Source organism: Camelus dromedarius, chromosome 9, assembly GCF_036321535.1.
Source record: "Camelus dromedarius isolate mCamDro1 chromosome 9, mCamDro1.pat, whole genome shotgun sequence".
In the NCBI taxonomy this organism is placed as follows: domain Eukaryota; kingdom Metazoa; phylum Chordata; class Mammalia; order Artiodactyla; family Camelidae; genus Camelus; species Camelus dromedarius.
In genome coordinates, this window is record NC_087444.1 from 14,538,630 (window position 1) to 14,549,083 (window position 10,454).

Genomic DNA, 10,454 nt, shown 5'->3' on the forward strand with positions numbered 1-10,454 from the left:
AGTGAATCTTTGTATACCCCCACCCCTAAATTTAAGAACCATGATTCTAGGATTTTTGTCAGGATTTAATGAAAAGGTATGTGAACTTTGGTAGCTCATACATGAGGGATGACTTAGCAATGAGGACCTTTTACTTTGGGAGGAAGCCAAATAACCACTTGAAAATTGAAGGATTGTGTATTAGAATCCTTGGAACGGCAAAGAATCATACCTAATAGGTTTCAGGAGAAGAGAGGCTTTTTTCCCCTTAATGGAAGTACTGGGGATTTAACCCAGGACCTTGTGCATAACAAGCAAGCACTCTGCCACTGAGCTATACCCCCCACCCCCAGGATGAGAGATTTATTGCAGGCCCCACGGAGGTTTATTGTAGCTAGGGAGTTGTCTTATTAGCTATAGTCACTATGAGCGCAGTGATTCCCAGGCTTGGAGAATTGAAAAGTAGTTTGAATGGCAGAAAGAGACTTGCAACTCAAAAGTTATCCACCTTCTGTGGTTACCACCAGGATGTTTACTTCCCCAAGAAGAGGCTTTGAATGAGTCAAATTGCTATCATCCAACATGGAGCACCTTTTCAATTAGAATTTCCATGAAGCTCTTTCCTTTGGCCTCCTGTGTGCCCCACCTGTACATGGTTAACTTCAGTATGTGAATTAATCCTCATCCAATCATCTGTGATTAGAGTGGCAGAGCTAGTTTTGCTCAAGATACATAACGACTTGTAAGGTAGGCTCAAGGTTGTCCTGTACAACATGGGGAATATCCAATATTTTGTAATAACTGTAAATAGAAAGTTACTTTTCAAAATTGTATTTAAAATAAAGGATAAAATAATGCTCCTGTAAAAAGAGATACATAACAACTTGGGGTTTTACTCTCTTTGGAAAAGTAAGGAGGGAAAATCTTAAAAAGTAAGCATTTTGAGGACTCTTGGTTTGTCTAGCATATATTTCCTGAGGAAGAGGGAGTAAACGAAGTATGGCTCTAAAATTTGGTAATACAGACTCCTTTGTGAAACGATGGATTCCCTACCCCTAAGCACATGGGCAGACACACAATTTTACACACATTTCTTGGGGGCAGGGATCTCATAAGGGCTTACCCATGGAATCCTAGATTGAATACCTCTGTTCTTCTGGGCGTCTAGAGGGAAGAACTGTTCTACTGGGTAGAAGTGTCAGAGAAGCAGATTTCCATTCCATGTCCAGAAACATTTTCTGACATTTCAACTGTCCAATAATGGATCTTTTCCATCTTGAGATATTGAACTCCCTATCACAGGAAGTGTTCAAGCAGGGCCTGAATGACTGCTTTGCACAGATGTCCCTTCATTTGTTCATTCAATCATACATACCCCCATGCACATATAGCAAGAACCCCTGTGAGTGTTTAGGAGCAGAAGAGTGAAATACGAAGACAGATACATAAGAAACTGTGTTTGTTCTCAAGTGCCATGGTTTGGTGAAGGAAACTGAGACACAGATGGTCACAATGCATGGTGGCAGGTGTTATAAGAGCCTGTGTGTAAAGAGCGTAGGAGGCCCAAGAAGATAAGGGAGAAGACTTGTGGAGAAGTCCTGTGGCGGGCCCAAGGCTGACCCCTAAGTTCTCTTCCAACTCTGAGATTCTGTGCAGCGGTGAGGCTAAGAAGTGGCTTGGGAGGGCTTTATCCACACCCTCCAGACAGATATACAATACATGTTAAAAAACAACAACAACAACAAGCAATGTACTTGCTATGCAAACTTACCTTTAGTGCAAGTCTTCCAGCTTCCGCACTCCCTGCCTTCCAACCAAATGGCAGCCTGTTAGCCTGCCCTATACAGAAATTCTGGAACTGCTACTGATCCTAAGGTCCTATGTTTTGCAAAGTTAACAAGTCATAGGTCTGAGCCCTTCCCCGGGGTTGTTATTTGCATGGAGCATCTTCAGTCTACTGTTTGGGCCGGACAGGCAGGGACTGCCAGTGAGGCTGTACTGGTGAGGGTGAGGAAGGGGCCAAGAGAGGGTGCGATTGAGCACGTCCTCAAACCTAGAGCCATCTCCCCATGACTGTTCCAACAACTTTGAGGTTTGAAAGCATTAACTTCCCTCCAGGTTTCCCTCATTTTCTTTGCCTGCTTCCACAGACAGTACACCCGCCCTCTCTCCCTCCCACCAAGGTCACCACTCAGCAGGCTTTGATAAATGTCATCTTTTTTTTTTTGAGAGTCGCCTTGGAAAAAGGCAATTTGACTGCAGTGAGGCAGAACAGGGAGCTGAACGCCAGCCGCCCTTTATCGACCAAAGCCCAACCCCAAGAACAAAACGAAGTGCATGTGGGCTGCCTGGGGCTCCTGGTGATCCCCAGCCGGCCGCCTCTCCCCGGGGATCTGTGCGCTGTGCAGAAGCCGGCAGCGCAGCGCCTAGGTCCTGCAGTCGGATATCCTCCTCCCTCTTTTCATCTCCCCAGCCCTTTGTCTTCTGCTACTTGTTTCCTGGCTGGTAACTAAAGGTCCCTGAGAACCCCCACGGCTCTGGGGGCGGGAGCCCTCTCCACTGTGCAAGCAGTGGGCTGCTGATTAGTGCGGGAAATAAATAACAGCAAGCTAATTATCTCCTGATTGCGGCTTGCCTCGCTAACAAGGCCGGGCTGGAGTGGTGATGTGGCAGCTGATACTATTCCAAGCATGCTTCTGGGTGCAGGGAAATTTCCATGCCTTTCCAGTCTGGAGACACTTCCCTTCCCAGATGCTCTGGAGTTCTAAGTGGAGATGTTCCCACTCCTGCTTCTCCTGGTGGGTGACGGGAGCTGGCTTCTCATAGAAGCAGGGAAAGGCTTTCAGGCAGTCTTGGGGATTGGCCAAGGTCATAGAGAGATGTGTCCACAGGGACCATACTCTCCAGCACTCAGGATCCTAATTACATCTGCTACTCCAACTGCTTGAACTGAGTGGTTCCCATCAGGCCTGCAAGCAGAGTAGAGAAAGTGCTGAGAATGCTGATCTGGGACTGGAGAGGTCTGGAGTCTAGTCCTACCTCTGTGACCTCGGACATGCTCCTTAATCACTCAGGTCCTCAATTCCCTTTCTATAAAATTAGGGTTAGGCATTTCTCTATGAAAAGATTAGGAAAACCTTGGAGCTTTGCCTAACTTTAGAAATATGACTCTGTGACTCTAACTCTGAAATTTAGACTGTGATATTAGGAGAGCTCCCAAGGCCTCTCGTGTTCACATCTCCAGGCTGTTTTCCTTTCCCCAACATTATTGCATTGTTCTCCACTTTTCCCACCTGCTTGACCCAATTTCTCTAACCCCCTCAGTCTTAGAAATTTGTCTTTCCTGGAGGGAGGAAGGTGAGGAACATCATCCTCAGGAAGATTTAAGTTTCTAGTAGCCTGGGCTGTGCTGATTGCTGAACCAGTAGCTATGAGCCTATGAATAGCCAGGATGTGGAGGTGACAAGTAACTGCTGCTGGCCTCCTGTGTCAGAGGAAGAAATCAACTTGTGCCCCATGCCTTTTGGACCATCCTCAGACTCTGGGTCCTGTCACCAGCTCATCACCAACCACAGAGTTATCTTGTGGAAAACTGAAGGGCTGTCCCCTTTCACTGGGGAGACTCACCTTTAAAGGGTGGGTCAGTCTCCTGCCAGAGGTCAGGTGCTAGCAAAGTCAGGTTTTTCATCTGATGAAGATGAATCCATGAAAGAGCAAACCTGGGCCATAGTCCCCTTGGGAAAGAGGAAGGGAGAAAAGGTGGGGCTAGTGTCATGCTTGGGCTAAGGAGGAAAATGTCGCTTTTAGAATAGTGAACGTTTCTGAAAAATAGGGTTACAGCCTCCTGAGGTATCAGGTGCATGCAACCTGGTCTGATCTGATGGGAAGAGACCTCAGGTAGGAATCAGAAGGTCACATTCAACATGATGCTTTATCAGTTCTAAAGGATAAACTTGGGCAATTCATCTACTTTCTGTATAGTTAGGGTGAGCTAACTAATGTGACTGATAACCCCCAAGTCTCAGTGTCAATACAGTACACAAGTCGATATCACACACACATAACAGTTTAATGTTGATGTCCAGTTGATGGCCTTCCACAGGGTGTCTCAGGGATTCAGAACTGTTCATCTTGTAGCTCTGCTAACTGCTACAGGCTTTGGAATCCACTACTGGATCCTTTATATTCAGACAGCAGATGCAAAAGAGGCAGGGAGCACGCAGAGTGGTGTGGAAGGTTTTACAGGTCTGGAAGTGGCATTCATCACTTCTGGCCACATTCCACAGCTCAGTCATATGACCACACCTGATTGCAGGGGAGGCTGGGAAATGTAGTCAAGCTTGAACCTGGGAGGTAAAAGGAAATGATTTGGTAAACAACATATCTTCTTTGAAATTTTGTTCCCGAATTTATCAGTAGGGCAGAGGGTCTCTACTTTTGTCATCTTTACAAAGTTAGCGTGAATATAAAATAAGTAAACAGATTATGAGAAAGCTTTAAAAATGCACAACACACACTATTATAATCTGTTTTTCAAATTAATCTAGAAATAACTTCATAAATACTGGCCCTATTACTCTATTAGAAATATCTAAAAATGCTCTGTTATTGGAACAGCTATCTTTAGATTATATAACAAGTGTCTGGATAACTGTGGAATTGATATCAATATGTGATGAAGACAAACTTCAATAAGTCCAAACCTTTAAAAAATTATAGAATGTGCCCTTCCTCTCCTCTTTCCCTTTGATGTGGATGGAGGATTCAGCTAGCACAGTGGATGTGGTCAGTGGGACTGGGGCCAAAATTTGGCCAGTGCAACCAGCATGTCTGGCGAGCCTGGGGCAGAGAAGATGCCTGTATGGCTGGGAGACTGATGGTAAGTAGAGGACTTGAGAAAATAGACAATATATTGAAGATAATGGGAGCTTTGTTTCTCATGGTTAGTGAAAGGAGTTTTGCTTATGGAAAGGAAATAAACCATCAGAATTGGGGCAATTAGTTTGAATTCATGTTTTTAACATTGATAAATAGATGTAGAGTGTGTGTTGTGTGTGTGTGTGTGTACATATATACTTCTAGCTCTGTCTGCTGAGAGGTCCTAGGTACAATGATACTCCAAAGGCAGTGAACACACCAATCACTCAGATCCTAGCTTCTAAATACCATTTTCCACTAAAAAGAACCAGGACTGATAAGCCTAGATGAAGCCAGAGCCTCTCCTTGTGCTAGAAAGTAAGGAAATACTAAGAGAATAATAGGAAGATGTCAAGAGGAGACATAATCCATATTGAAGGGACACCCACAGGTCTAGTCTGGAACAATTTAGGCATCAAAGTAAATAATTTTAGTACTAGTGTTCAGTATAGTAATCCACTGAATAAAGTAGGAATGGATGAGTTGATACAGATATAAACAAATACATGGGAAGAAGAGAAGGCACTTACATTAGAATACCAATTGATAAATACAGAAAAGAGATGAAATTAGAAAATTACCATTTGGCAGCCATCATAGTAATAAATGACTTAGGCAAAAATCATCAATGGGTGCTAAAACCTGTGGATGAAAAAAAAACTTTTTATTGAAATACAGTCCATTATAATGTATCAGTTTCTGGTGTACAGCACCATGTCCCAGTCATGCATATACATACATATATTTGTTTCCATATTCTTTTTCATTAAAAGTTATTACAAGATACTGAATATAGTTCCCTGTGCTATACAGAAGAAACTTTTTTAAAATCTATTTTTATATATAGTGGCAAACATTTGCAAATCTTAAACTCCCAAATTTATCCTTTCCCACCCCCTTCCCCCGGTAACCATAGATTGTTTCCTATGTCTGTGAGTCTGTTTCCGTTTTGTAGATGAGTTCATAGTGTCCTTTTTTTTCTTTCTTTTTTTTAGATTCCACATATAAGTGATATCATATGGTATTTTTCCTTCTCTTTCTGGCTTACTTCACTTAGAATGTCGATCTCTAGGTCCATCCATGTTGCTGCAAATGGCATTATTTATGGATGCAGAATATATTTACATGGTTTCAAAGTATCTCCCCACAAATGCTTATTAATTGATGAGCACACAATACTTACAATCAAATTTACAGTGGAGAAACTGGCTGACTTGATCCCAAACAACTGATAAAAGTTAGCACCCCCTATACAGGACAAACCAACATTGTGTGCCTCTTGTGGAGATAAGCTAAGAACACAGCATCATTTCTGTAGCATTCCTAACCAAAAATGCATAACCAGAATCACTCATAAGGAAACATCAGCCAAACCCAAACTGAGGGCCATTCTACAAAATAACTGGACTGTATTCTTCAAAAAGATCAAAATCATGAACTATCAAGGCAAGGAAAGACCAAGGAACTGGTCCAGATTGAAGGGGACTAAAAAGACAAGACAACTAAATGCAACCATGATCCTAGACTGGATCCTGGACCTGTAAACAATGTTACTAGGGCAATCAGTGACATTTGAATGGGGTCTCTAGAGAAGAGGATGGTTTTGTAACAACGTTAGTTTCCTGATTGTCACGTTGTACTGTAGTTATGTGGGAGAATGCCCTTGTTTGTAGGAAATGTTTACTGGGGTGTTAAGAGCTAATGGGCAGAAATAACATATATATGAGAGGGATGGGAAAGGGAGGGACGGATGGAGGCAATGCTTGAATTGAGGCAAGTGGGGTAAAATTTGAAACCTAAAACAAATTGAGGAACTTGGTGAAAAAATAATATAGAAGTTCTTTGTACCCTTTTCACAACTTTTTTGTAGGTTTGAAGTTATTTCAAAATAAAAAGTTATAAAAGACTGTATAATGCATAGGATACAGAACATCTGTGCCTTCGGGCTCAGGCAGGAGAGACACTTGGTGAGAGGAGGAAGTTAGCGGGAGGTGAGAAGCAGTAAAATGTCATAGAAAGCAAACAGGGTTTGGGAACAATGACCTAGACTGGGTCCTGATCTCTTCACCTACCAGTTGAGTGATCTGGAAAAAGGCCCTTCACCTTTCTGAGCCTCAGATAATAGTATGTGTCTCCTAAGAGTACCACGTGGCTTAAATAGTAATGTATGTGACAGTCTTTTGTAAGTCCTAAAACATGATACCAAATATAAATCATCAGTAGTATCTCTCCCAGAAAGCTACAACTAATGAATGCAAAATTGTCCCTTCAGTCCTGACATCTCTTAGCTCCTCATCCCGTTACCATCGCAACGTTGTTATTCTCAGAGAGATTACTCCCTTCGTGGACTGAGAAGCGAGGAGGCCCAGCACCTGGGAAGGGGGACAGCTGATGTCAGAGCCACAGGATTGCCAGGGTGCGTGCGTCTGTGTGTGCACGTGTGTGTGCACACACTCACGCCCCGAAGCTTCAATTTTAGGCGCATTCTCCGTGAGCAGAGAGACCCTGTGGGGACTGAGGGATGCTGTTATAGGTTCATAAACCTCTGCTAGTGGGGCCTGGGTAGTCCCCTCTAGAAGGAGAGGCCCTTTGCTTCTGTCACTCCTGACAAAAATATTTGTGTATACAATGTTGTGATACAAATCATTCTCTGGCAACTTAGGAATCAGGGTCCTAATGCCATGCGTCCCACAGTGGAGCTGACAGACAGCAGTGTGGGGTAATGAAAACCATCATTCCTGTTTTATACACTTTCCAAAGCCTCACTTGGAGGACATTCCCCTCTGTGAGCCTTAAAGCTACAGCGACCTGTGAGGCAAATATTACTCTCTGCATCTTGTCACAGATCAGAAAAGTCTAAAAGCCAGAGGGCCCAGGACCTGCCCCAATCCACAGGGCTAATCTATGGCACCCGTGGGACACCCAGCCAGGACTCTGCCATTGGCTCTCCTCGTCAGGACGGGAGATGGTTTGTCCCCGGCGCCTCCCTCGCTCCCTTTCCGACCTCAGGGGGACGGCTTCCTGTGCCCTGGGCCTCAGAGCTCTTCTGCCACAAGATCCCCACCCAAAGCACCCTATGTTAGGGTTCGCTCCCTAGGCTGTCTGGCCACCCCTTCCCCCCACATTCCAGCTGGAACCATAGGGATTCAGCATCTTAGCCCCTGATGCTTAAGGCTGTCACCCCCTGTTCTGGAGCCAAAGGAGGAGACAGTAAGGGTGAGGCTATCCTGCCGATGGCCCCAGGAAGCCGGCCCCAGGAACTCATTTAGAGGCCCTTTCAGATTCTGAGGCCAGTGGCCGTGTCATCTTTAAGTCCAGGTAGACATTTCTTTCCTCATAGCTCCAGCAGAAGGAGCGATATTTAATTTCTTCTAATTCACTCCATCCCTGTGAGTCAGGCTGGACGAGGTTCAGTAGTGCCAGGTTATCAGCAGGCTCCCTCTGCCCTCGGCACCTCTTGGACCCAGACAGACCAATGGATCAACATCAGACACAGCAGAGCCTAGCCGGTCTCCGCTCCACCAGATCCCTTGGTAGCAGCCGCTCCAGAGCTGACGGAGGCTCTCAGGAGAAAGGGGAGCTGCTGGCAGCGCTGGTGACCAAGGTGCATTCGGACTGGTCCCAGGTGCCCCCTCTGCTCTGAGAGGCCTGAGGAAGAGGGTGCACTCTGGGTTTGTTAGATTAGTGGGACATGCTGGATGGGTCAAGGGTGAGCCACTAGACCTTGAGCTGTGGCTTTTGGAACTTAGAGCCAAGGCCCTGTGGTGGAATAGAACCAACACTGACCACCTGGGAGTTGGCAAGCCCGGGCTCAAATCTGCTCTGCCCAACTGGGTGTCCTTGAGCAAATCGTTTCTCCTCTCTGGGACAGTTTCCTCGTCTGTAATGAGAGGAGTACATTTCAAGGGACCTTCCGCCCTTTGTGCACTTCTAGTCATAGCAGTCTGCCAGCTCTTCAGGGCCGGAGCCGAGCCTAGAAGGAACGCAAGTCTGCAACCCAGGCCTTCCAACTCCCGGGCTCAGTTAACTGCTGATTCTGGAAACAGAGGCTAGGGCAGGATGTTTGGGGAGCAGAGGGCACTGCACAGCCTGGCCTCTGTTCCGTGGGGTAGGGAAACTGCCCAGGGACCCAGCACTGGGACCCATGGTGGTGCTGGGGTGGTAGGGGTGGGGGCAGGATGGAAGGGAGCCTGGTACCTCCCCCAACTCTACTGTTGGTAAGGCCTCCACCAGTGGCCTGAGGACATGTGTCTGAGAGACGTCGGGGCTGCATTAGAATTCCATATAGAACAAACAGGAAAGGAACAGAGAGAACTAAAGTGAAGCACTGACTGCAATCAGCCAGGCATATACAGCTTAAGGCACGGTAGAGTTTGCTTTCTCCTTCTGTAAAAAGAAGAGCGTGGCTTGGGGTATTTTGGAGGCCTCAACACTTCCTAAATCCATAAGTAAAAAGCTGGTTCATTAAAGCTGAAGTCCCCTCTGACTGTGGGCCTCCTAGGGTCGGCAGCCTGGGCAGTTTTCCTCCTGTCTTAAGTCCTGCCCAGCTGACCTGCTTACCAGACCAGGGAGAGGGAGAAAGAAAGTGAGAACTACCATCTCTTCCCCCTCCCTCCTTCCACCACCCACCACTCCCCAAGGGTCGGAGCATCCTCTCCCATCTCCCCATCCCCACAGGAAACCCAAGCCAGCTCAGCCCAGGGGCACAGAGAGGTGGCCCCAGGCCAGCAGGAACAGCTGCCTTAGGTGTCATCTTGCTGTGGGGGTGGGGAGAAGCTGGACTTTTAAGGTCTCCTCTGAGACCCACGTGGGTAACCTGAACCCCTTTCCTGCCCTTCTAATCCCCTGAGAGAGAAGATTCAGGGGGTGCCGGTGGGCCAGATCAAGATCAGCCCAGAAGCCGCAAGTCAGAGTCTGTCTTCAGCCTCCAGGCTGGATGGAGCTGAGCTTTTGTGTGTGAACTCGGAGGAGCTCAGCCCCTGCAGCCCAACCCGGAGAGAAGCGCAGCCCAGAGTGCCAAAGCGGGCAGCCACCAGGCGCTTCCCCGACAGACAGACGGGGTATTGATCCTGCTCGCACGCCCCCTCCCTCTCTCCACTTCATGGCGCAGCTAATGGCCTGGAAAAAACTGGCCAGCTGTTCCCCAGCTGTGACATAATGAGCTCAGGGACAATCAATGCCCATTCTGGTCTCTAATTAGGCCGAAGAGCTGGCTAGGGTGAGAGTGTGGCCTGTTTCCTGAGGGCACCACTTCCACTCCAGTCCCCAGCTGCCGTCTGCTGGCAGCCACCTGGGCCCACGCATCTGTGCCCTGGAGGAGGGGGCAGGGCCATCGAGTGGCCCTGGGGAGTCTTCTGACCCAGAGCTCCTTCTCTAACAGCACAAGTAGGGACTCCATAACCGTGTTAGTGGAGGTGGATAGGCTGGTGGGGAGAACCTGGCCTGCACGTGACACCCCAGGTCCCCAGCTTCCTGTCACATCCCTCTCTCTGCCTTGGTTGGCCACTCTGTACAGTGGCTTTCAATCCCAGACCTCCAACTCCCTGCCCTGGAAACCC

General features: G+C 47.0%; 1 non-coding gene across 1 annotated transcript; it reads right to left on the reverse strand.

The window, feature by feature from the left end:
* Positions 1-251: 251 nt before the first annotated feature.
* Positions 252-323, reverse strand: TRNAN-GUU (transfer RNA asparagine (anticodon GUU)). Its single transcript has one exon. It is a non-coding gene; the product is annotated as a tRNA-Asn (tRNA).
* Between the last annotated feature and the right edge of the window lie 10,131 nt (positions 324-10,454).